At 42.5% G+C, this 27,766-nt stretch overlaps 1 protein-coding gene across 4 annotated transcripts in view; it reads right to left on the reverse strand.

Annotated features, from left to right (window-relative positions):
* Positions 1-27,766, reverse strand: part of HAO1 (hydroxyacid oxidase 1) — a 97,029-nt gene that overhangs the window by 12,218 nt on the left and 57,045 nt on the right. The window lies entirely within an intron of this gene.

Genomic DNA, 27,766 nt, shown 5'->3' on the forward strand with positions numbered 1-27,766 from the left:
TAGAATTTTCTGAGGCAAAGCAGAATTCATGGTTCCTTCAACGATGGCAAGTCGTCCAGGTCCTGATGCAGCAAAGCATCCCCAAACCGTAACACTGCCACCACCATGCTTGACAGTTGGTATGAGGTTCGTCATGTGGAATGCAGTATTTTGTTTTTGACAGACATAACGGGGCCCATGTTGCCCAAAAAGTTCCATCTTTGATTCATCTGTCCACCTAGATGATCCTCAAGAATTCTGGAACAATGTTCTATGGACAGATTGCTTTAAACAATTTCCAATCACTTAGTCTTTTTAAAAGCATTGGAGCTACAAGCACTAGAGATACAGAGTGAAGACTTTTTTCCTTTCCTTTTCGTATTATCAGAGGATTGGGTTAGTACTGATTTACAGAGGGAAAACTGCATGATAACTTCTGTTTGCCAGTAATGTCATGTGAACCATGTGAATTAAAAGGGGATGTGAATAGCACCAAGTACACACTAAACCACAGTGTAGATGAGCCCACTGACAGGCAGAAGGCAGGTATCCCATGGCCTAAAAATCAGTAGCGGACAATGGGGTCTGCTACCTGCCTGAGAACAGTTGAGGATGAGAGAGTAAGAAAGAAGGTTGAGAAATCTCTCGCACACAAGCAGTTGGCAATACGGTGGGCACCAGAGTCTCTCTTTTTTTCCAGGCAGTTAAGATCAGCATGAGGTCATAGTGGCCAGTAGCATCAGCATGAGGTCAAAATGGGCCACTGTCTCCCTCCCTCATTGAAGCAGCATCAGCATCTGGGCACAACATCTCTCTCTCTCCCTCCCTCTAACACTGTGCCAGAAAGAAACAGGAACTCTCATTGCAGCCACCACCAGAGCAGCCACTAGTCAGAAAAGTGAGTGAGTGAGTGAGTGAAAGGCAACGAATACTTCTAAGTTTTGAGCCAGAGAAAAACTCCAGAGGCCATAATACTCATCTTGTATTAAAGGCAAGCATTACAAGTACCAAGATAGGCATTCCAAACCAAGGAATAATTAACTCCAGGAACTATCACTGTTTTTTATTAACGAGGCGCAGAAGAGAATAAAAGGAAATAATATTAAGGGAATATCATATTAATTTATGCCATCAGTGGTATCGAATACCTTAAAAATTAAAATGTATTTATTTAATGTATTCTTTTCTGTAAAATATTGCTGTACTGCTTTCAGGCCTAGTTCAAGCACTGATTTTGATTATAAAAGGCTTACATACCTCAGACCTCCTCTCCATATATGTGCCCACTTACTAATAGTGATCTGATGCCCTGTTTAGCCTGTCATCTGTGTGGGATGCTCAGATTGACCACAACAAGAAACAGAGCTTTGTCATTAGTGGCCACCCAGAGTTGTGGAGCAGCCTCCCAGAAACAGTTCATCATAGTACACCCCAGTGACTTGTAGAAGGGCCTGTGTAATCCATCTTCTTTTGGGAGCTGATGGGATTTCAGTTATGATTATGTATTTTTATGTTATTTTTTTTTAAAAAAATGTTCTGAGTGTTTATCAGCCCATCAGGCTTGCTGTGGTGAGCCTAAAAGACAGACAGGATGGTAAGATTTTCATTTAAAAAAATAAAAATCAATTAATGTTCCTATTCCTGGATGGTTCCTGAACTATTAATTCCCATGGCTGATCAATGGATATTTGGTGTGATGCATGAAGGCAGTTCTTATATTAAGTAACCACACAGTAGACAAGTATACTTGTTCTGAGAGTAAGGGGAATCACATTGCCCACCTTATTCCTTTTGAAAAAGCATAAAGACAAAGTACAATTCCTAATCCAAGATATTTCTGAGTATGCTCTATCCCATGCAAATGAACACCAGGTTGGATTCAAATATCTAGAGGTAAAAGGATCAGAGCTTGGAAGATTACTTTTAAAAAGTAATAAATTACAGTTACAATTACATGGCCCAAACAGGTAGTAATTACCATTACAATTACAATTGCTCTGAAAGTAACTGATTAATTTTTCTCAAAAGTAATCACTACAATTACATTTCAGTTACTTTTATAAAAAACACCTACTTAAAAAAAAAAAAGCTGGCCTTGGCTGCTGCACATCTAAGTAGCCTAAAGCAACATTAAAAATAAACACACACATACAGAGGTAGTAGACTAATTCTTTTATCCATAAGATAGCAATGGTGGTCTCTCCGCTGGTAAGGGTGGTGGGGAGGGAGGCTGAGGCCACTACTCAGATCTTTGCATGTCAAACCAAGTGCACCCCCCCACTTAGCCAACAAACATAATCTCTCTCACTTAACCACCTCCCAGACCCTGCCCTGCCACCAACTAAGGGACACTCACCCAAGCAAACATTTTCCCCTGAGATGCAAAAAAGTTAAAATACTGCAAATGCAGCATAGTAGCCAGACAGGGTGGTGGAGGCCACTTTGTGTGCCAAGTGCAAACACAGTATTCACACACACACACACACACACACACACACACACACACAATCTTTCACTTCCACAGTTCTTTATCTCCATTCTGCTGCTGCCTCCTTCTCCTCCTTTATCCATGTTCTTGCCCTCTGGCTCCTTTCTCCCTCCACTCCATTCTTCACCACCACCATCCATTTTTTTAAACAATAGTTTTCTCCACTCCACCCCATCTCATTCTCCACCTCCTCCCTCGTCACCTCCTACCCACCCACAGAGCATGAAGGAAGAGCGACACTGCACAGAAGCCCAGTTTGAGGCACATGATTTTCATCCACAAGTCAGAGGAGCAGAAGACTTCCCCTGCTCCCCCCCAAGTAATGCCCAAAAGTAATGCTGGAAACATTACAATTACTCCACAAAAGTAATAAAATCATTCCTATTACAATCAAATGTAAAAGAATTACCAGCTCATTCCTCAAAAAAGTAATGAATTACAAGTAATTCATTACTTGTAACGAATTACTTCCAAGCTCTGAAAATGATGGAGGGGTTGTCTTCATTTATTTGTTAATTGTTTGTGCAAGAGTTCACACAATGCTGCAGTAGGTTGGTTCTGTAGTTTTTATGCATCTGCTTACACCAGGAGGTTGTGCGAGCCCTTGCAAAAGCAGCAGGTCATATTTGGATTTAGTTCACTTTTCTGAGCCAGTGCTGTCGGCACAAGATATAAAACAACTCTTCTGTGAATGGAAGATTCCTTCTGCATGCAGAGGGATACCTTTTGATCCAACCCACTAAATGGATTTTGAATAGCTGCACAGGGAGGTACAACAAAGTTTTTGTTTGTGGAAAATGGAAAGACTGGGCTCCTGTTAGTAAGCAGGCTGATTGATTCATTTTCCATAATAGCCAACTGAACGTATATACTCAGTCTCAGCCAAATATTAATCTCAATTTATTGCATTTGGGTAGTCCATCTGTGTGATGGAAATGGCAGACCCAAAGGAGAAAACAACTTATAGAAAACTCATCTGTGCCTTACAGCAGAGCAAATAGTCACATTACACAAGGTGCATTTGTTTACCAGTGGCAGCCAGGGATGGAAGAGCCATCTTTATATATTTGTTAATAACCCCCTCAAAGTGCCTCTAATGGTCTATACAGTCTACGTCTGGAAACTAAGCTTGACCAGACCAGTACTCTCAGCTGAATAAGGCGAAATAATGTAGGAAAATCATCAGGATAGCCAAAATAATGCAAAAGAACATTACTCAAGACAGACACAGAAGTGCTCTTGAACAAGAGTTCAAGAGTTGCAATAATAGAACACCAATTTATTAAAGGACTATTAAGTACTATTAAGCAGCGCTCAGTTAGGGTAAATTAAAATGGCGTATCAGTTATTTGTTATTGTTAAGAGGTATATCAAATATTTAACACCCCAAAAAAATCTTAAATAATGGTTTCTAATAAGGTAATATTTGCATATTACATTTAAACATGGACACATTTACTTATCAATGAAACCTTCCTTGGAAAATGGATAAACTGAGTGAGCCCTGTAATCAGTGGACATTTCAATTAAACGTTTTCCATTAAAAAGTCAGATCGCTCTGGAAAAAGCTCAATGATCCTTTCACAGAATTGCAGGAATGGTACCAAAAAGGCCACTCATGGCAACGTAGTAAAACAAACCTACAGCCGCAAGTAACATACAAGGAATAAACAATTGGGACCATAGTAGGAATATAATAGTTCAGATGTAGTGTAGGATACAAAGACCTACCTGAAGAGCACCCTAGCGCTAACACACCATGTGGGAATCTTTTTTCTCTCTTTGAAGAACAGATGCCCAAGCCTTATCATAAACTGATTTTCTAAGTCCCTTCTGTTTCAAAAACGGTTCGCCATACAGTGATATATGTTACTGTTGCTTGCAAGACAAAGAAAATGAAATGACAAAGTAGAAACATAATAGGATATCTTAGAAGAAGGCATGGTTGATTGGTAGAATCCCTGAATAGGAGCGCTCCTGTTAGAAGGTGAGGATAGATTGAAACAGCCTAATATTCTATGAAGCCTTTTGCACTTCTTTCTTTCCTAAATCCCTGGCAGAATTAAATATCAGATCCTAGAAAGATTATCAGGCTGTTTCAATGTGATTATAAAAGCCCTTCTCCCTGCCTCCCTCCTCAAAGTCCCAAACATGCATGTAAAAAATATAATAAAATCACAATAGTTGTCTTATCTTAATCATCTCATTATGGTTCAAGAGATTTCAAATGTTATGAGCCATATGCTTCATACATTACCTAGTTCAAATGGAAAGCATTTACAACTCTCTAAGTCCTTTGTAGTTGAATTGATCTATTCATTAAATATATACAAATCATGAAACAAAGCACAAACTGTGTTTTTTTCAAAGAAAAGACATGCCTTGTCGGGTCAAATGAAAGCTAAACCCAAAGCAAAGAAAAACATTTGACATTCCTTTTCCAAAAAGAATGGTTGCACCCAATTATTTCCCTCTGTTGCTTACTTCTCATGTTATTCCTACAACCCAGACCTAACCATGTTCAGTTGTAACTTGTAAGTCTCACTTTCAATGGACTTTACTGCCAAATATGCATACTTGAGATTGAAGCCTTAGTCAGACAGCATACCTTCAGATGCCTTCTGAGATTCCACAATATGAGGCTAGAAATGCTGACATTAAGTCTTCATGTCACATTACACAAAATTTCATATATGTTGTCAAGGGTTGCTTAAGTTTATAGGAAGTAAATTTGTTCACAACAGCAATACACGGGTTAATATAAGTGGTTTGATTTATAGCCTTGCATGATTCTGTGAAACATTTGGTAAAACTGGTATGGAATTAGCCATACCAGAAATCTTGTTCCTTGAATTAATCAGATGTTACTCAAACACACACACAGTAGAGTTGAGCAATACCCATATGTGGAAAAAAGCACCTCCTTGATGTAAGAATCACTTCTTTAAGTTTCATTGAGTAGATGCTCTTACTTTTAAAGAATCTGTTGCCATGACACCTAGACAACCTCCTCACATCCGCTATGCGTGTTAAGGTGTCAACTATGCATGATCCCAAGACAGCTATAAGACAGAAGTGTGCACCAGCTAAGGCACTTTGTAGGTTATCCAATTTGGCTCAGGGTCCATCCAAATCGCCTTTGTTTCCCCACTGTGATTCACTATTGGGAAATTAAAAAATGGCTATAATATTTTTTTTCTTTTTGTCAGAAGTCGATGAAATTTGCAGGCATTGAAGCCCCACCAGAGAAGATAAAGCCTGACAATTTACAGGCAAATAAGCCCATGGGCTTTTGTGCTAGGCTCCTTTACATTTGCTTTTTTCATTTATCTTTTAATTTTTTAGCAGAGTTAGATTAAATGTGCAGGTAAGGTCATGAATATTGCCAAATGCAAGAAGGATAGCTGTAGTAGCTTCCCCACTATTACAGTTTCTCAGCTGGATAAAAAATAATCACTTGCTCTCCCCTAGCGTTTTGTTGACAAACTGGTCTGAAAAACTCAGGCATGAGAGAGGTGTTCCTGTGTAAGAAACCTGCCAAATTGCAGACAAATGAGTATAAGTTATTATGTGCTAAGCTCCTTTAAACTAGATCTGGGGGGAAGAGCTAAAAGTAGTTCACATTCCAGATAAAATAATTATCTCTAATTACACGCTTGATCTGTCAGTCACAACAGAGCTCTCCTTCCACCTTCTCCGCACTCTGCCATTGGCTCTCTTCCCCCATCACCTCACTCTAGCATTATGGTAAGCTTAGAAACATTACTTTTGCTTTCAGCAGACATTTGTCTGCAGCATTTTTCTGATGTCAGATCACTGAGGCACCACAAACACTTCAGGAGCCCATGCATTGATTTGTGCCACCTCATACCTATCCTGCTTCTCCTCCTATTTGAGGAACCTTTCTTCACCATGGGAATTGTCCAAATCTGATGCACACCCCTACTGCAACGGTCGCTGCTTCAACTCATACAGATCCTGCTTTGCCCAAAATTCCTCCAAGGCTGCAGATGCACAATTCCTCTTAATCAGATGCACATCCATACAACACAATATGTCCTGTCCAGTTATTGAAGTTCACTTCAGGAAAAACAGAGAAGCAACCCCCCTTTTACCCTTTTTGTTCTGTTACTTACTTGTCTGCTCTGATCCAATGTGTGTTCCTGCCTTCGTGCTTCAGACATCACAGGGGTTTGTCCCCAGTTACCTAGGGACCATCCCAAAGGCTGTGTATCCAATGCTATCAACTAACTGTGCAAAATCTTTCTCCCTTTGGGGGAAAGTTATAGCAGGAAGTTACAGCAGGAAACCAAACTCTGCCTCCTAGTTGATTAGATAAGCTGCCCCTTCCTTTTGCCCCTGATTTCTATGAACCAGATAACCAAAAACGTATGTTTCCTAAATGGATTTGGCTGCTGTTTTTATCTGGAAAGAATGTTATCTGTCAGATGTTACATAGGAAGCCTAAGGATCTCTTGAATATGGTCACTCATTGTAACCAAAGATTACTGTGTCCAGCCCTCACAAACAGATGTCTTAAGGGTAGGGATGGGTGAGAAATTTGATTCAGTTTGCATTTCAAGCCAAATTTATCAAATTTGCACTTTCCAAAACAATTTGAGAACTGAAACACAGCCATCATTTGAAATTTGCACGTATTTGAATTTTGCAATGTAGTTCACCAACCAAACTATGTTTACAAAAATGCATAAGTTAGGGGAAAGTGTGCATAAAAATGAACATATGAGGTAAATAACATGCACAAATGCATTATATGATGAGAAATTGCTTGCAGATATGTGTTCATTAGTCAAAACTGCCTAAAAAATGTGTTTATTAGGAGAAATCCACACTAAAATGCTGGAGAATTTTCATGAGATTCTTTAAAAAAAACAATTGCTGAAGGAATGTGAAGAACTGGATTTAAGATGGCAAAAATGAAAAAGTGAGAGAACCGAAACTGGCAGATCTTTCCATCCCTACTTAAGGGCCATAAAAAGCTAACAGAAGAATTACTGGCTGCTACTAAGATGGATGTATAGAAGTCCTTAAAGCCAGGCGCCTAAGAATGAGATGAAAAGGGTGGTCTGAGACTAGAAGGCTTGGAGTCAGCATTCCCCAACATATCTTATCGTTTTCCCTCCCTCCCCGCCTCTCATACAGAAATTCTCTGGCATACATGCAGTCAATTCAATTGTCGGTGAATGTTTGTGTGGCTATGTTGATGAGGGACTGAGTGTGCAAGAGCATGTGACCATCAGAGAGTGTATGGGTGAGCAGCATCAGCGAATACGGGTTGGTTACTATGCCAGTGAGTGTGTGAAACAGTATGCATTGGCAAGTGAGGTCACTGAGTGTGTCAGTGTGGGAGTGAGGATGTCAGCGAGTTTTAATATCATCAGTGGCTGTGCATCCATGACTGCATGAGCATGTGCCAATGACTGTGTGCTAGTGACTATACAAGTGTGCGTCAGTGGGCCATTGATTGATACTGGAAAAGTATCATGCAGACTGATATTAACATATATCTGTAACTTAATTAATTTAAAGATACTTTATGGTGTCAATAAACACATTGGCTTCAAGGTCCAGCTGTGCTAGAAAGAAAAGGAGAAATATTTTAGGATTTTTTGTTATGCCTGCTCTGCTCTCCATTTAGCAACATATAGCTAGCAGCATCTCCAATGAAGCACTATTCAAGCTTTAACATGAAGCATTAGTCAGAATGAGCACGTAGGCATGTGTAAACATTGCTCTTACTAGAGGAAGGAGAGCCCATTTCATCAAAATTGATGGAGCCCTCTAGGACGTTCCATTATAAGTACTAGTATTGGAGTACTACACTATTGTCAATCCCAAATGCACTTTGCCATGACAGTACATGTGACGGAATTAAGGAGGACATCACCACCCCACTCTTGAGAAGCCAGCTATACATACAGCATACCTAAGTGTCTTAAAAATGCTTGATCGTGCACATTTGTATGTATTAAAAAGGGCTCAGAATAAAGAAATCATTGGAGGAGATAAACACAGACGAGTTAGATAGCCAGCTGTCACTTTTTTAAAAAAAAATGCATGCAACCAGTTCTAATATTCTTTCCCTAATATAATCACATCTGTCCCACCATGTCCCTGTTTCTGAAGTTATCAATACTCCATTTACCAGCTCACATCAACTGTTTTGAAGAGGTATGTGGCAATCCATGCTTATAACGTGGGATGGGGGATGGCCTATCAGTTGCTTCTCTCACACACCCCAGAGGACAGAAGCGAAGAAATATTATGACTGCAGTCTCAAGTAGCCTTCAATATCAGGCTAAGATATTTATTCAGTGTAACCCAGAAGGAAGCACACATCACTTGCTGAATCATCCACACCACCTCCTGGACTACCTGGACCCATCCTATTTCAATAGCTACTCCATTCCCATGGGGGCCTTTTCAGAGGTTGGCAGCTGGAGGGAGGGAGGGAGGGAGGGGGGGAGAGAGAGAGAGAGAGAGAGAGAGAACACCACCCACTGCCTTGCCAGTTAATTCCAGTTCCAGCCACTTTCATTGGTTTGCCTTGAACAACTTTGATGAAGTTCATGAACTTTGCAAACCAGCTTTAGAACAAGACCTTGAGCATGTTTAGCTTTGAGAGGCTCAGGATAATGTCAGTTACAAAGCCAATAGCAAGTCAAATAATTCAAGGTTCAGAGGGAAGAATGGAACTTGTTTGGACGCCAATCTCAAAATAAAAATGCAAAGTATGTGCAAACGACTGGCTGTGTCACACAGATTTAATCATAAACCTTGTTAGTTGTCAGTGCTCAGCTATTAAAACAGGCAAACATTTAAAAGTGTGTCATGTTTCAGTAAAATTGTTCTGATTAAACATTTCTTCATTTAGTGTGCTTCCTGTGGTCAAAATTCAAAGCAGCCTTTGCCACAGTAGGGCAACGTGGTACAACACATCTAAGAAAATTGTTCCCTAAACAGGAACACACTTTGCCTTATGGGGGCCAACATATGCTGTAGTCAAGCAATATTTGTCAGATCAAGAAGTAAACTATTACGCTTTGTGTAAGATACTTCCTGCGCTTAAGGGTAGTCCAGAAATAGTCAGAAACCATAATAAATGGGTGTACTGACAAATAAGGGACAGACAGCCAACATGCCTATTCCACATGGCACTCTCTTCTTATGCAGGCAGTGAAATGGAAATGTATGTTGCCAATTTATGTATGCTGTTCCCAAAACATGGGTGGTCCTTAGAATCTATAGGCAAGGACATTATATTTATTCTTCCCTCCAATAAATGTAACATTACAGTGCAGAATCTTATGCTGCTGGGACTCGCCTGGGGTACAGAACACAGTGCTCCAAAGGGCAAAGCCCTAGGATGACCCATAGATTCAGGGAAACCCCCAGTCAGATACTGGGCCTCTCATCAAAGTTGAGTACTAAAAGCTATGGGCTTTTCCCAGATAAACTAATCTGATGGACTGGCCACCTCAATTCACTGGCCTAGGTGACAATTCAGTGGCTACGATAAGTCCAGGGGGAAGATAGAGGAGACAGAAAGGCATGCTCTTTGAACATCTGAAATGCAAGTCAGGCTGATTATACTGGATTGTGCAGTGCAATATTCTGTGCTTCTCTTTGAACAAACACCTCTCATCATCCCCAATATAGCAATTCCATCCACAGGTTTCAATTATGAGTGTGCATTTAGGGGATCTTTGAGCATCACCCCCCTTTTGCACTGATTTTTTTTTAAAACTTCACTAGGAGTTGCTCCCCATCATGTCTGTATGGTTGCCTTTCAACTCTGTCTCAGCTGAGACAGCACATTCTGTAGTTCGTGTTTCCGTATGAACAGGCAAAGTGTGGGCACTGTTGGCTTTCTTTTTCCATTTTCTCAGCCATTCCATTTCTGTGTTCTAGGCAAAGAGTAATGACTCCTTCTATGAGGTCATAGGATGGGGTAGAGCCTAGAATACTGAGGGAAGACCAAGGGCAGGACCAGTCAGTTAGTGACAGGTATTGTGAATTGTATTTGCACCTCACTCTTCAGCCAAAAAGTGGCTTACATGCAATCTATTAATACAAGACAGCTTCCGTGACACACAAGGGGAAAGGGGCAGGAAGAGGAAAAAAGCAGACTCAGGCACTAATTCTTAAATACTAGTTCTTATAATGACCAGCTGCCACAGAAACAGTTCAGGAGTAAGAGGTGCCTGATGGAGCTGGTCTTTCAGCAAGCTGAATGAGCCTTTCTTCCCATCTTTCCCACTGAGCCAGCCTGGTGGAATGGCCATTGCCAGGTGACTGATGAGGGAGAGGCGGCCTGATGGAGGTGGTCTTCCATCCAGCTGGAGGGGAAGGAAGAGGAGCTACTGAGGAGAAGCAGCTGAAGAGAGACAAGAAGAAGAAAAGAAAGCAATGGTACAAGTGGGACCTACAACAAAATGGCACAGATTAGATCTAGATCAAAGCCATTTGTAGGGGGTATGGAATCTATTATTAGAAGAAATAGATAATACTGAAAGTATGAGATTTGTTACTTTCCAAAATGATTTATTAACCACACACTCAGCATGGGGCTGCCACCAAAAACAGCAGCAGAGGAGACCATCTAATCCAACTCCCAGCCCAACACAGGCTCTGCAATGCAGGATGCAAGCACAGCATCCCTGACAGATGGCCATCCAGCCTCTACTTAAATATTTCCAGAGAAGGGTAGGGTAGCCCATCACCTCCCAAGGCAGTCTGTTCCACTGTCAAGCAGTCCTTAGTCGTAGAGACTCTCTGAAATCTGCTTCCTATCATCAGCACTGCCAACTCCCTGCTTTGACTACTCCATCAGCTTATAGCATACAGAACAAGAAACAAGCAAGGTAAACTGCCGTTATCACTATCTCCACCTACTGGTTTTTCTTCATCAGCTGGGACTAGACCCCTCCCTCCCGCAGAGGCCAGCTACCCTCTGAACAGCAGAAGACCATGAATCAAAGTGTCACCATTGCCAACTTCAGCTGGTTTGTCTACTCAATCTGCTAGACTGAGTCCCTCCCTTTGAGAGCAGGTAATTTAAGAACCAATGTGCCTTTTTTATAAGGGTGGGACAAAAGAGAGTTCTATTTAAAAATACCACTAGCAGTAGTCATATTTTGTTTATCTCTTTTATTTTCTTTTAGTTGTGTATTTTATAGCCTCAGAATTGGGACCAGAGCCAACCCACGACATGTTGCTGCCTAAGGCAAAGGGCAAGGTGGCACACCCACCCATTCCATGTGCACAAGCCAGACCGACTGGTAGCTGAATCTCACTTCAGCACTACCAACAACACAGCATCCTCCACAGCACAGGAGGGCAGCAGGCTAGTGTAGGTCGAGCAGGTCTCATGGCACACATAGCTCTGTCCTCCATCACTTCAGGGCTGCTCTCCTCCTGTCTGCATCTGTCACCTGAGACAGCTGCTTCACTCTGCCTAAAGGTAGGACATGTCCTGCTCAGAAAAGACAGGTGAACAGAAGGTGAGCAGAGATTGTGTTGTGAGAGAACTTCATTTTGAGAGCATATTAGTGTGTAGAAAGAATGCATTCTATTTAGTTTGTTTCCTTGAGACATCCAGACTTCCTACTTGGATTATAAGCCCTTTTGAGACAAAGATGAAAACTGGCTAAAATGTATGGGATAGGCAGAATATAAATATACTAAATTCATTAATTTAAATTCCTCAGATTTTTTTGTTTTGTATTCTTATCCATATCATGAGGTTCAGGCAGCAAGAACATACCAAGTTCATTTTAAACAAAATGAAATGATGCATTAACCCAAGGATGGGGAATCTTTTCTGCTTCATGGGCCAGAGCCTTATTAGGATCAGCCTCATGGGCCAAATTTGGCAAGTGGGTGGGGTCATTCTGATGTCACATGACTGACAAGGTTGAGCAGAGGCATCTATCGTGTAGGGTGCAGGGTGCTCCCTCCAAAGATGCTGCTTGCAAAGCAGCACTCTACAGGATCAATGCCTCCCCACAACAGCTATAGAGCAGAGGCAATCCTGCTGGATGCAGGACATTTCTTCACAAGTGGCTTCCCTGCAGAGAGGCTGCTTGCAAAGCAGTACCCCACAGAATTGAACCCCCTGCCTTCAGTCGGGGAGGGAAGGAGACCCAATGTCTCCTCCCTCCCACCCACTCACCCACAGCCATAAGTTTAATTAGGGTCTTAACTGAATTAAATGAGCTAATTCAGAACAGGAACCAGGTTAGGTGGGCCCGGATGGCATCCACCCGAGAGTTCTCAAAGAACTCAAATGTGAAATTGCTGATCTGCTAACTAAAATATGTAACTTGTCCCTCGGGTCCTCCTCCATGCCTGAGGACTGGAAAGTGGCAAATGTAACGCCAATCTTCAAAAAGGGATCCAGAGGGGATCCCGGAAATTACAGGCCAGTTAGCTTAACTTCTGTCCCTGGAAAACTGGTAGAAAGTATTATTAAAGCTAGATTAACTAAGCACATAGAAGAACAAGCCTTGCTGAAGCAGAGCCAGCATGGCTTCTGCAAGGGAAAGTCCTGTCTCAGTAACCTACTAGAATTCTTTGAGAGTGTCAACAAGCATATAGATAGAGGTGATCCAGTGGACATAGTGTACTTAGACTTTCAAAAAGCGTTTGACAAGGTACCTCACCAAAGACTTCTGAGGAAGCTTAGCAGTCATGGAATAAGAGGAGAGGTCCTCTTGTGGATAAGGAATTGGTTAAGAAGCAGAAAGCAGAGAGTAGGAATCAACGGACAGTTCTCCCAATGGAGGGCTGTAGAAAGTGGAGTCCCTCAAGGATCGGTATTGGGACCTGTACTTTTCAACTTGTTCATTAATGACCTAGAATTAGGAGTGAGCAGTGAAGTTGCCAAGTTTGCTGTCGACACTAAATTGTTCAGGGTTGTTAAAACAAAAAGGGATTGTGAAGAGCTCCAAAAAGATCTCTCCAAACTGAGTGAATGGGCGGAAAAATGGCAAATGCAATTCAATATAAACAAGTGTAAAATTATACATATTGGAGCAAAAAATCTTAATTTCACATATATGCTCATGGGGTCTGAACTGGCGGTGACCGACCAGGAGAGAGACCTCGGGGTTGTAGTGGACAGCACGATGAAAATGTCGACCCAGTGTGCGGCAGCTGTGAAAAAGGCAAATTCCATGCTAGCGATAATTAGGAAAGGTATTGAAAATAAAACAGCCGGTATCATAATGCCGTTGTATAAATCTATGGTGCGGCCGCATTTGGAATACTGTGTACAGTTCTGGTCGCCTCATCTCAAAAAGGATATTATAGAGTTGGAAAAGGTTCAGAAGAGGGCAACCAGAATGATCAAGGGGATGGAGCGACTCCCTTACGAGGAAAGGTTGCAGCATTTGGGGCTTTTTAGTTTAGAGAAAAGGCGGGTCAGAGGAGACATGATAGAAGTGTATAAAATTATGCATGGCATTGAGAAAGTGGATAGAGAAAAGTTCTTCTCTCTCTCTCATAATACTAGAACTCGTGGACATTCAAAGAAGCTGAATGTTGGAAGATTCAGGACAGAGAAAAGGAAGTACTTCTTTACTCAGCGCATAGTTAAACTATGGAATTTGCTCCCACAAGATGCAGTAATGGCCACCAGCTTGGACGGCTTTAAAAGAAGATTAGACCAATTCATGGAGGACAGGGCTATCAATGGCTACTAGCCGTGATGGCTGTGCTGTGCCACCCTAATCAGAGGCAGCATGCTTCTGAAAACCAGTTGCCGGAAGCCTCAGGAGGGGAGAGTGTTCTTGCACTCGGGTCCTGCTTGCGGGCTTCCCCCAGGCACCTGGTTGGCCGCTGTGAGAACAGGATGCTGGACTAGATGGGCCACTGGCCTGATCCAGCAGGCTCTTCTTATGTTCTTATGTTCCCTTGGTTGGCCCATGTCAGCCTGATTTGGGGGCCCTGAATGGGGGGGGGGCTCTGCAAAGCCCTAACATGTAGAGGATCATTGAGTAACCCTTCCCCTTTTATACTTTTGTTTTTACTTCACTAGGAGTTGCTCCCCATCATTTTGTATGGTTATCTTCTAGCTCTGTCTCAATTAAGACCTCACAAGCACAAAGGGCTTTAATCTCCTCTCATCAGCTGAGGAGAACTGCATTCACACAAACTGAATCTTCAGCATGCCCAAATACGCACGAACATCTTCCACAGTGCACCCCAACAAGCAAATACACACTGTACCCACACCACATACAAACAACACATCTAAAGTGAACCCAGCACACAAATACATCTACAGTATACCCCAAAACACACACTGCATCCACTGTGCACCCAGACACACATGTGCACTCCTGCTGCAGTGTGCTCACGTACGTATGCACTAGGGTTGCCAGGTTCAATCCCTGATCCTGATCCTGTATCTTTAGGAGAAGAGAAAGTCAGCCAAGTGCAGGTGTTCTTGCAACTCTGTAATGGGAAAAACCACAAGGTGGAATTCTCCCTTCCCCCTGCACAACTTTTAAAGGTACAGAAGACCTCTTGGTTGCTAACAGGCAGAGCCAGCGCTGGTATATAGACACGATTCCAGCAGCTCTTCCAGTCTAGCTCTGGGATTTTTGAACTGGAACTGCATTTGCTTTTTGCCTTTATCAGGCAGTTTCTCATCTCCCAGATTTTTATCACTTACAAAGATTACAAATTGCAGTTATGTTTCCTTCTACTACGGGCTGTTGCAGACAAATGTGGTCCATTGGGGTATCTGGGGCAGAGGGAAGGGAAGGAATCAATGCATAACAAAACCAACAGAACATCTCAACTATGTGTTTCTTTTGCTGGCTTGTGCAAACTGTCATTTATTCTTTGTTACCAGCAGGAGCAGCAGATTACTGCTGGAGGTACTATAAGTGTGTTGGTGTTTGGGTACATGTACTGCTGTGGCTACATCATATTCCATTCGGGAGCTTCTGCCTTGTTTTCCCAGTTTGCTTCAGTCATTCCCTCTTTAGGGCCCCTCACCTCTCAAGGGCACTCTTAGAGTAGAACCACTGAGGGCTGGGACTACAACTCTTCTCTCATAGATCTGGAGACTATAAATCAGCTGCAAAAAAGCAACTTTTTGTGAAGTGCATGAACATCGCTTTTAAACCCGTTCTGTCTAACCCAGTTAGAAAAAGCTGCCAGGAAGGAGGGGGGAGCTCTTCAAAACATAGTTTTTTTAAAAATAAAAGAAGAGAGAAGCACTAGCTGGTGCCTTGTAACGTGCAATTGGTCAGGCTTCCATGGGATTAACCCCAAAGGTTGTGCAGTTCACGTTTTCTAGACAGCATCATTCTCTACGGGCTAAACTACATGTTATAAGGCAAACTGCCCCCCCCCATCACAATAAGAATGTCATTCTACCCTAAGGCTGTAGAGATATGGGGAAGTGCATATCTCTGGCTATAAACACATTAGTTGCCACATCAAAGTGTTTCCATTAGCCACATCTGGAGGGGGAACAGGTTGATCTGCCGATCAGTTGGGAAAACTCTTTGAAGCTTTTTTTTTTAAAAGCACTCAAGCTGGTCCAACCAGGTTTTACATCAAAAAGGGGCAGGGTTTGTCTAGCACTGTGTGCCCGTTTTCAGCAGAGAGAGGTGGAGATGCACTGGAACTGACAGAACAGTGAGTGTGTTTCTCCCCTACGTGTGAGTGTGAAAGAATCAAGCTGGATTGGTCTGGGGGAAGAAATTTCTGGAATACTTAGCGTGCCAATTAGTGGGCAATCAAGGCAGCAGATTCACTTCATTTTTCTTTCAAAATCAGTCACCAGTGTTTGGGCATTCTTCTCCATGTTGCTGTGTGTGTAAAGTTTAGGTGAATTTTGAGAAGCTTTCAGCCTCCCCCCCCCCGAATCCTTGAGGTTGAGAATGTAAAAGGTTACATCCTCCAATCTTCTGTTGGAGATTTGGGGCATGGGAGGAATCTGGCATATAAATTGGTTGTTAGCTGTCAAATAAAAAATAATGACAAATGCATAACTGGACAGCCTTTGCCTGTTAACTAAATGGCACTGTTAGGAAGCTATCATAATGTTGTTGTCATTTTCCTACTGGATCAAGAAAGAGCCTCCTGAATCACACAGAAGGGCCATGCAGTCTTCTTACAGTGACCAACCAGATATCTATGGGACATCCACAAGCAGGATATGAGTCCAACAGCACTGTCACCACTTGTGCTTCTCAGTGATTGGCATTCAACGCCATACCATCACCTGGATGTGTGGCTACAAGCTTATTTTACCCTTAGCATCCAAAAGGATTATATTTATTTGCTGTCTCAGCTGAGCAGCTGTTTTTGTTATACTGTGAAGTTGTAAATTTGAGTTATGAGTGCAGATAACTTTTTTCCTCTCGGTATGGCACTGGCATTGTGGCCTATATACACTTCACTCATTTTTATGTGCAGTGTGAGAACTGAGAAGGATAAGGAAATAGAATCAAAAGGTCTGGAAGAAAGGATTCTTTCCTCATGGCTTAGGGCTCCTTCAAACCTCTGCTTGATTTTCCAACCCAGAACTTCAGTATAACAAATGTTTGAATGCCAGCCACGTGTGGTGATGCACACCCATACATTTTGCTGTCAGCATATGAATCAGTGACCTCCAAGAGCATCTGTCATGAACCACCCTGTTCAGATCTTGTAAGTTCAGGTCTGTGGCTTCTTTTTTGGAATCAATCCATCTCTTGTTTGGCCTTTCTCTTTTTCTACTCCCTTCTGTTTTTCCCAGCATTATTGTCTTTTCTAGTGAGTCATGTCTTCTCATTATGTGTCCAAAGTATGACAACCTCATTTTCATCATTTTAGCTTCTAGTGATAGTTCTGGTTTAATTTGTTCTAACACCCAATTATTTGTCTTTTTCGCAGTCCATGGTATGCATAAAGCTCTCCTCCACCACCACATTTCAAATTTTGAGCTGAATTCCTCAAGTGCAGCTGAGACAATTTTGGGTGGACTTCATTTAAAATGAGGACATTGTGCAGAGTCAAGTGGGTGTATGCAAAATGTTTTTTACATTTACTTCTATTGATTAGGAATATTGATGGAGGATAAGTTTATCAAAAGCTATTAGGCATGATAGCTCAATGGAAATTCCTTATTCAGATGCTGAGAACAGATCATCTTCCAGGCCTGTTTGTAAGCTTCCTGCTGATATCTGCTCTTGAGGTTTAAAAAGCTGTATCTCAGTGGTGGGAAAGCTGTGGTCCTCCAGCTCCCATCAGCTCCAGCCTGCATGGCCAATGGTTAGGAGTGATGGGACCTGTAGCATCCAGAGGGCCACAGATTCCCCACCCCTGCTTACTAAAGTGGACCTTGCGATGGTTTCTGTTTGATCTTTTACAGGATCCATCATGTTCAGGGACAGATGGAGCATCTTGTTGTCCTGTATCTGGATTCCACTAATTTTGGGAGAGGTTTGTGTCTGGCTGAATATTGTTGTGTTTATTTCACATTTTAATGTAATAAGCAAATGGGCTAAGTAAACAGATGTAATAGTTCAGAGATGTTTGCTTGATTTCCAGGCTATAGGGCTGGATTCAATCTGTTTATCTCAGGAAAACATGGTAACAGTTGATGATATCAAACAAATATGAAAGCAGGAACAGATAAATCTAAATATAAACTGTTTATAATTTGATCTTATTTTATGCAGTTTTAGATTGTTAAATTTGATTTTTAGATTGTGATGTTTTTGTACTATATTGTATTTTATTGTATTTATGTTCACCGCCCAGAGAGCTATTGCTAGTCGGGCGGTATATAAGTTTTAAAAATAAATAAATAAATAAAATATATATGTACACATGGCACTTCAGAATAGACAATTGCTATGCCTCACTAGCTACAGAAAACATATTCAAGCATTAAACTATTGTAAAATGAACTAACTCCAGCTTTGAACAAACTCTGTAAGAGGAGGGGGGCATTCTCCTCAGATTGTGATGTGGGATAGGGAGGAATAAAGCCAAAGCTTGAGGGCTTTACAAGGGCCCAAACCCCAAAACTTGAATTGTGCCCTAAATCTGTTTAGCCTGGGGCAGCTTCTGAATTTGCGGAAACATCTATGAAGGAAGCATCAGGGAAGCAGCCTTGCTATGCCCAGATAGATTACGGTGAACTCAGCGTATCCATCTGTGGTCAGTTGTATGTCGCTAGTTGAACAGAATTCCTCTCAAAAAAGAAGTTCCTTGCAGTCTATTACTTCTATTGTCCATGTCCATTTCTCCTTCTGCTTTCTAATCAATATATATATACTAATAATGATCTCACTTCTTAAAGGATTGCTCCTTATGTGCCAATACCACCCAAGGATAAGAGGGGAGGGAGGTACCAGAAGGGTTTGCTCAAGACATTTGTTCAGTGGACACAGAATGCTAATTGACTGTGGGTGGGGGCAGAAAACATGGGAGGAGGCAGCATGGAATGCAGTGTCTGGGATTCTAAACTGTGACATACTTGTACCTTTACTTTCTCTTGTACTTCTACAGGTCTCCCTTCAGCTCCTTCTCCCCCTCTAACTGTCACTAACTGACTGTTCCTGCCCTTGGTCTTCTCCAACGTTCTAGGCTTTTCCCATCCTATGTCCTCATAAGAAGAGGAGTCATTCCCTCCACTTGCATCATATAAATGCAAGGCCTGAGAAGATGGGGAAAGAAAGTCAGTAACAACCACACTTTGCATGTTCATAGAGCAACTCAAACTATGTTTTGTGATGCCTGAATTTAGACGGAAAACAACCACACAGACATGATAAGGAGCAACTGCTAGTGAAGTATTTTTTTTTTTTAAAAAAACCGTAAAATGGAAGGTGTTGCTCAATGATTCCCTGAATGTACCCTCATAATCAAAACATGTGGACTGGATTATGCTGGGGATTATGATAAATGTTTGGTCAAAGATAAGCACAGAATATTGCACACTTACAATCCAATATCACCAACATTTGGCCTGTATTTCAGACCATGAGACCAGACTAGATCTAGATCAAAGCAATTTGGGGGAAATCTATTATTAGGAGAAGCAATACTGAAAGTATGAGATTTCTTTCCAAAATAATTCATTAAGCACATACTGAATCCTGTTAAAATGGAGACTCTGTGTGTGAACAGTTCACAGGTCCATGTGTTAAGGAGTTCACAAGTTCTGGATAGCACTCCCTCTAAAGGAACAGATATGCAGATTAGGGGTGCTCCTAGATCCATCTTTGTCACTGGAGGCTCAGGTGGCCTCCGTGGTGAGGAGCACCTATTATCTGCATATGTTGGCATACCAATGATGCACTTTCCTAAATGGGGATAGCTTAGCAACTGTAATTCATGCATCGGTAACCTCACAATTGGACTACTGGAATGTGCCTCGGGATTAGTCCAGAAGCTGCAGTTGGTACAAAATATGGTGGCTAGGTTGTTGAGTGAGATGCACACTTATTCCTGTGTTGAGGAAACAGCACTGGCTGCTAATCAGCTACTGGGCCATGTTCAAAGTCTTGTTAACATATAAAGCCCTGAACAACTTGGGTCTAGGTACTTGAAAGATCACCTACCCCTGTAAGATAACATAAGAACATAAGAAGAGCTTGTTGGATCAGGCCAATGGCTCATCTAGTCCAGCATCCTGTATTCACAGCGGCCAACCACTTGCCTATGGGAAGCCCGCAAGCAGGACCTGAGTGCAAGAGCACTCTCCCCTTCTGCTGTTTCCAGCATCTGGTATCTGGAAGCATACCTCCTCCAACTATGGAGGGAGAGCATAGCCATCATGGCTAGTAGATCCCTTCTGGATCCCTTTTTAAAGATTGGCTTTACATTCACTTTCAGTCCACTTCCAGTCCTCAGATAGAGGTGGATCTGAGGGACAAGTTACATATTTTTGTCACAAGATCAGAAATCTCAGATTTGAGTTCTTTGACAACTCTCAGGTGGATGCTATCTGTACCTGGTGGTTTAAGCCTAGAACTTCATATTTCTTCACCACTATTTGCCTCAGTTCATCAGACTCCCTTCCTGAAAAGTTAGTTCAGGCACAGGGATCTGCCCTATACCCTCAATTGTGAAGACAGATGAAAAGAATTCATTTAGCTTCTCTGCAATCTCCTTATCCTGCTTTAGCACACTTTGGTTTCCCTTGTCATCCAAGGGTCTAACCACCTCCCTAGATAGTCATCTGTGAAAATTCTACTCATAGTACCATACCCTACAGAATATCATAGGGTGGTGACCTAGAAATGGGCATTTTCCACTGTTATCCCTGTACTATGGAATGCCCTTTCCTCTGCCATATGTGAAGCAACAACCATCAGTTGCTTCACTTGTCTTATAAAGGCATGATCTTTTTGCCCAGGCTGCCCCTAAAACCCATAAGACTGAACACTGTTTTTATTTGTTTGAATTCTTTGAATGTCTGTTTTTATTTGTTTTTATATGCTTTTATAATACTGTTTTACTGATTTATGTCATATTTTCATTTTAATGATATTGTTTATTGTTTTTTATGTTGTATGCTGCTTAGAAATTTTTAAAATATTAAGCGGTTTATAAAATCATCATCAGGAGACATAACTTCTGGCAACACCTGTGTACATTTTTACTTGCTTAGAGATATGCCAGCCGCACATCAACAAGGGGGCAGAGATGAATGGGAGTTCTATTATGTACTGAACACTGCAATGGAATGGTTAGCTTTTGAAATCAGAAGGATCAGCCTACTTGGATGACATTGCAATACCAACAGCTCTTCCTTCTAGCCTTTTATGAATGAGAACCAGCAGTGTAGTGGCAAATTCAGAAGTGCAGGATCCCTTCATGATAGTTACAACCACGCCCACTCCTTTTTTTTTGGCTGCTAGGTTGAGGATTAGATCCTTGTTAATTCTTCTCCCACAGCAACAGACGTCCCTAGGGAAAAATGTTGGCTACTGAAATGAGTCTTCTCAATGGCTGACTAATTTCCTTTTACTCTGATTGGCTCCAGTCAGCAGGAAAGGACAAGGAAGCATGTTAGAAGACACTCCTAAGTGGCTAACATACTCCCCCTTCATGGTGGTTGCCTCACAGGATGCTATAGACATAGGAACCCTGCTGGAACTCTGCTCCCAAAATGTAATGGGTCTAAGACTACAGCCCTGATGGTTACAGGAGCTCAGTAGTAAGGCAAACATTACCCCTGGGTGCTGAATTTCATTCATGGTCTGTTCTAGAGCACCTTCCAGAGCGAAATTGTTGTATAAGTTCTAGGGCTAAGGCCTACTGAAGTCTGTCAATATGACATTTCAGTCAACTAGATTATCTTGTCATGGTTTTCACTACATTCACTTCTATTGTCTGCCATTTTCAGAAGTTGCCATCTAAATTGTTCAAATCATTTAATGGTGGAGGTTAATAAAAACACACCAGGACTGATTGAAGGGTTTTTGGAAGAACGGGGCAAATATAATACTGACGCTGATAAAGTGCAACTGCATGCCTTTGGAAAACACTGTGATGTATATGACAACTGAATTATTAGTATTTCATATGCATGTCAAATTGTTGCCACTCTGGTCTGGATTATATATGTTGGATATATATGTGTAAGCTGAGCACTTAATGTGCATAACAACTGGTCATTGTGCATATTCAGCACAGCTCATGGAGAATGTGCACATAATCTGTCCATGGAATTATGCACATTTCCCAGTCAATATACATAAACTCCACCAGGCCTTGAGGAATGCACATATATAGACTGAATTTTGTACATTCTCCAGTCATTGTACATAATCTCCAACAGTCCCTGGGGAATATGCATATCTTGACTGCATTTTTATTTTTGTTGTGAGTTTGTTGTCTAATTAATGCAAATAGTTCTATTATGGTAGCTTTACCTAGGGTGCTTCCAGACCGTCGCTCTTTTCTACTGGGATTCAATCACATACTGGCAAATTCAAGTTGCATAATTACAGTTGATTTGGAGGTTTTGAGCAACAAACCCCTTTCTCCAAGAGTGATGCAACAAGGAAAGTGATGGGGAAATGCACTGGAAAGTGATGCAACATTGTGTCACTTCCCTACAAACAAATTAGGATGAATGCTCAATTAACAGATCATCTGGAAGCAATCCTAAAGTAACACCTCATGGATCTCAGCCCCTTTGATGAAACAATATTGACTTTAATTAATGGCAGGGATATTTCCTGAACAATTTTCTTTGCAAGGAGGAGATTGAATCAGCAGGGGTTTTTTTAGAGAGGGAGACAGAACATGTGCACTGGGAGGTGGGTGAAGGTGAAGACCCTTGGGCTTCATTCTCTCTCTTTCTCTCACCTAGGGATAGACAAGAAATTAAATTAAGTTCACATTTCAAGATGAATCTATCAAATCTGCACCTTTCAAAACAATGTGAGGACCTGTCAGGCCCAGGATGCGACTCAGGAACCAGACCAGAGGTTGTAGTTAATTCGTGTTTTATTAGAGTAATGTCCAACAAAGACTGCGCTTTCTCATGAAGCAATACAGGGATACAGGTCCTGCGACATTGGGAGAAAGTTGACAGAGCAAGGGGCTGCTTCCCGCCTGTTCTTTAAGAAGGGGCTAAATGGGCGCGCAACCTTTTGCTCCTCCTTAACTCCCCCTCAGGTACTGCCCGCCTTCCCCCCCTTCTCTCCTGTCTTTTCAACCGTCTGCGTGTGCGTGGTGAGGGGGGAGGCATCACCTCCTCCTCTTCTGAAGTGTCCGATTCCCCTATGGGTGATAAAGGAGGAGCTGAGGGTAAACCATCTCTCCGCCTTTCTGCTGTGATCAGCCCTCCCTCTTGCTCTGAGCTGCGGAGAAGGGAGGGCCTGGGAATGTCTGGGGGGGATTCTAAAACTTCAAGGCTCTCAGGCTCCCCGTTGCTAGGCGACCCTATCTCTGGCATGTCCTCTGTTTCGCTCCACAGAGGGTAAGTTCCTCCCTCCTCCCTCTGCCAGCCATTTGAATCCTCTTCTGACAACCCCCCAGGAGCCCAGCTCATCCTCCCGACAGGACCAAAATACAACCATATTTCAAAACCCACACTTATTTGAATGTTGCAATGCAGTTCACCAACCAAACCATGTTTACAAAAATGTGTGTTAGGTGAAAGTATGCATAACAATGAATATATGAGTGAAAGCAGCATACAAAAATGCATTATATGTCAAGAAATTGCTTGCAAAGATGTGTTTATTAGGAGAAATTTGCACTAAAATGCTGGAGCATTTTTTTAAAAAAGTAAATAGCAAACTGTTGCAGAAATATGGAGAACTGAATTTTAGATTGGAAAAATGAAATTGACATATCTTTCTATCCCTACTGATGTATGGAGTACACCTTTGTTTCTGCTAAAGGCTGTGCTTGGGTATTTGTAAATAAAGCAAATATTACAAAAGATGTTGTTAAGTCTCTAGTTCTCTGTCTTTCAAAGGACATTGCTCCTGGAACTTCTCACTGCTTGGGGAAATGGGGAGCATGTAATCTTATGCTCGTCATCACATAATAAAACATTACAACCATGTACAGTGCACCTGACTGAAGTGGGGCTTCCCTTTTGGAGCCCTCCAAGTGTTCAAAGTTCAAACCAAGTCCAAGGTGATCAGAGTTTGGCGGGGTGGAGGAAAGTTTGTTTTCCTGCACAGGGTCTCAAGACAAGGTTTTCATTCAGCAGCTGCTGTTCAGGCATAGAAAGATTTGGTAAAGAAATCCCACAGAGTTCAAAACAGCCTTGCCTAATGTGATCAACCCTCCTCTCCTTGTTTGCCTTCCAGCCTTTTGCCAGAGATAACAAAAGAGTCACCAGTTGATATTTGCAGTAGCTGTGAAGTTATGAATGGAGGCCAAGCAGCCTCCCCTCATGCCCCATCAGCAAAATGGCAGCCCCTGGAGTTCCCTCACAGCCAAAAGGCACTTTCAAAATCCCCTAAGTGCCCTCACAAGCTTTTTCAAAAACTCCAGCCAGGTTTTTAATGCACAAAGCAGAGTTGCTGTCTGCATTACATTTACCTTGGGACTAAAGGAGGGAGGGACGGGACCTGGATTTTTCTAAGCTTTAAACTCTGTTGTGCCTTGACGTAATAGGTAGAGATGTTGGCAATTCAAAACCTCGGTTTCTTACTGTGGATAAGAAAGCTTCAAGGTTTCCCCTTCCTGAATCAAAAACCAGACCCATCCATGGCCTTATTGTACAGGAGAGCAACTGCTTCATGTCCCTTAATACTGCTTTCTTAACCACCTGGCACTGTCAGAAGGAACCACACTGCATTGGAAAAACACATGAATCACACTTCCTTGAAGCTCGCCTTAAAGGCTTTGTAACCTGAAAGCTTTTTTAAAATAAAGTACTCAGAGACCATAAAACCTCATGTAAAACTACTTCAGTCCAATTGCAACAAAGAATAAGACTAACCAGTCCATTTGCTGCTTTGCTGTCACCCACTGCCAGAGAGGAGCCCACACCAGCTGCTTGATCAAACCAGATCCAAATACCCAGGGTCATCCCAACATATTTTGCTGTCTGAAGTGTAGGACAAGATGGCACACACAGAGAGACAGACAGACAGAGAGAGCGAAGCTGGCTGGACTGGCAATTGAATCTTAGTTCAATACTGGCTACAAGAGAGCACCCTCACCACACCTGAGGGCAGCAGGCTAGCTTTGGGAGTGCAGGGCAGGCAGCATGGCATACACGGCTCTGTCCTCCAATAGACAGGAATAGCCACAGCAACTGCAACGACTGCATGCTACAATCTCTCATTCACTGCCTGAGGCAGTCGCCTCACTCTGCCTAATGGTAGGGCCAGCTCGGCAAATGCATCACAGATGGATATGCATGTACACTGGAGAAAGGAAATAGTTCCTGACTACTTAAACTAAGTGAGCCAAGCTGCATGTTGTAAATGTGACTATTAAACAACTGTAGCAGGTGAGATTCCAAACCATTCACAAACATGTCAGACTGAGCAAAGCTCATTCTCTCTATCTTCTCAGGAGCACGCCCAATGTTCCCGCTTGTCATTGTGGCAGGAAGGAAAGCCCCTCCCAAACCAGCTACAACATCAGTCAACTCCAGGCTCCCAAAACATATCCACATTGGTGGCTGGTGCCCATCAAGAATGCACAGAGCCCAGGTAATGCTAGGTTTGCCAGTCAGTGTCAATGATCACTAATCCTGGTTTTCAACTAATTCTAGTCCCTATCCTCCCTGCTGAGCTCTATAAGAGCAACACTGAGACTAAGGAAGAGGAAGCTGACGAAGAGGAAGCTGACAAACAGCGCTGCCACACCCTGAACTTCTTGTAAGTAAGAAGGCAGAGAGGTGCAGGCTGGGTGAGGACAAAATGTTGGTGGGGCAGTGCCCCAGTTGCCCTGATAGACCAGCCTCCATTGGGTATCCAAAATACTTTAGTGTTTCTCCCCCCCCCCGGCAGCCTAGGCAAAACTATCTAGGAATCACAGATTGGCAACCATCTCTGTTCAAAAGCAAGGAGGACAGTTTAAGGCATCTACTGGCTCACCTTTGATGTCAAGCCAAGGAACACTTCACAGATGACTTCATACCCCATCACTTCAAAGACGAACAAGTGCTTTGACAAGAGAAGGGGAGGGATTGTGCATGGCACTGCGGAAGACGTTCAAACAGACAACTGCCACTTTAAAAGGAGGCGAACATTCTCAGCTTCCTTAGTGTATGCAGCCAAGATTCCTGAAAGAGGACCCCAATTTTACAGAGGACACCTTTCCTGTGTTTCATCTCAGTATGAATTAGTGATGGGGAAGGGACACCACAATCAATTCTGAACCAGACACAGCCTACTGAGCTATTTTCTACCACACTAAAAAAGCAAAACAGTCTATTCCAAGGCCAGTTCAAACCCTCTCATGTTCCTCATTACATACTTACAAGAAGATTTGAATATTGACACACATACACACCCCTATCTAGCTACAGTGCTGGTATCAACAGCTGTTGCTGATTCAGTACTTCAGCAGTCAGAGGTTTTATGGTCTCCCTCTGGCTCCTGAACCAGTGCTATGGCAGCATCACAGGCAGCAATGTGGGGAATATAGCTTTCCCAGCAGGAACGGCCCTACTGTTAGGCAGAGTGAGGTAGCCACTTCAGGAGACAGATACTTGGGGGAGGGGGATGGCAAGGTATTGGGGATAACCTGCCCTGTGCCCCCTAACCTGCCCTGTTTCCCTCAGGAGGACCCTGTCCCATTGCCAGTGGCAAAAGTAGATTCAATTGCTAGTTCAATCAGCATCTGTATATGAAGTAGGGGGCACCATCTTGTCCTTTACTGCAGGCAGCAAAATGTCCTGCATCAGCCATGTTTCTCAGGGCACCTCCCTTCCTGCTGCCATCACAGCTGTAGCCAGGTGAGTGAGCATGTGGGTCAGAGTTCTTTTCTGTCTCTGATTAAATGGTGGCTGGTACCCTTTGTGACTGGTAGGGTGGAAGGCAGGGAGCCCAAAGAGTTGCTGAAGCCAGAGCCAATGGCAGGCAGAGCCAACTAATTCTAATTTTGTCCCTGTCATCCTCCCTGCTGAGTTTTATAGGGCCAACATTTAGGCCTCATTTACACTATACATTTATTCCACTATTATTCTACTTTAAACAGTCATGCCTTACCCCAAAGAATCCTGGGAAGTTTAGTTTGATAGGGGTGCTGAGAGACTCCTGTTCTCCTCACAGAGCTGCAAATCCCCAAGTAGTTGAACAGTCCCCCTTCCCAGTGACAGCAGCATATGGCTAAATCAGGCTGGCTACATAGTATTGTGATGTCATCATGTCCCGTATGTGATCTCTGATTGGCTGGCATCACTTGAGGAGGCATGAATCAGAAAAAGTGGCCACAGAAACATCAGTGAGGAGGAGAAATGGTGCATGTAGCAGGGGAGGGAGTGTGTGATTGTGGACAATTGCAAGCAGCCATTAAAAAGGTATTTGTTTTTGTTTCATCGTTTCTGTTGGGGCAACAAATTGAACATGTAGAGCACTCAGCTCTGAACTGGAGACATTCTCAACGGATGTATAACCATCATACAGTGTAACCAGATTACACCCACTGAGGAAGTGCCCAAATACAGTTCAACTGTAGCTTTCTAAGAGTACTCTAGGAAGCCAACTTCTGTGTGATACCCAAAGATGAAGTGTTTACAAATGGGCTTCCATGTTGCCTGAAGCCAAGTTTTCACATGAAAAGGAGCTCTATTAAAAAGGGAGAACCTTAGGATGAGGTTCAGAGTACAAT

This window comes from Rhineura floridana, chromosome 4 (genome assembly GCF_030035675.1).
Source record: "Rhineura floridana isolate rRhiFlo1 chromosome 4, rRhiFlo1.hap2, whole genome shotgun sequence".
NCBI lineage: Eukaryota > Metazoa > Chordata > Lepidosauria > Squamata > Rhineuridae > Rhineura > Rhineura floridana.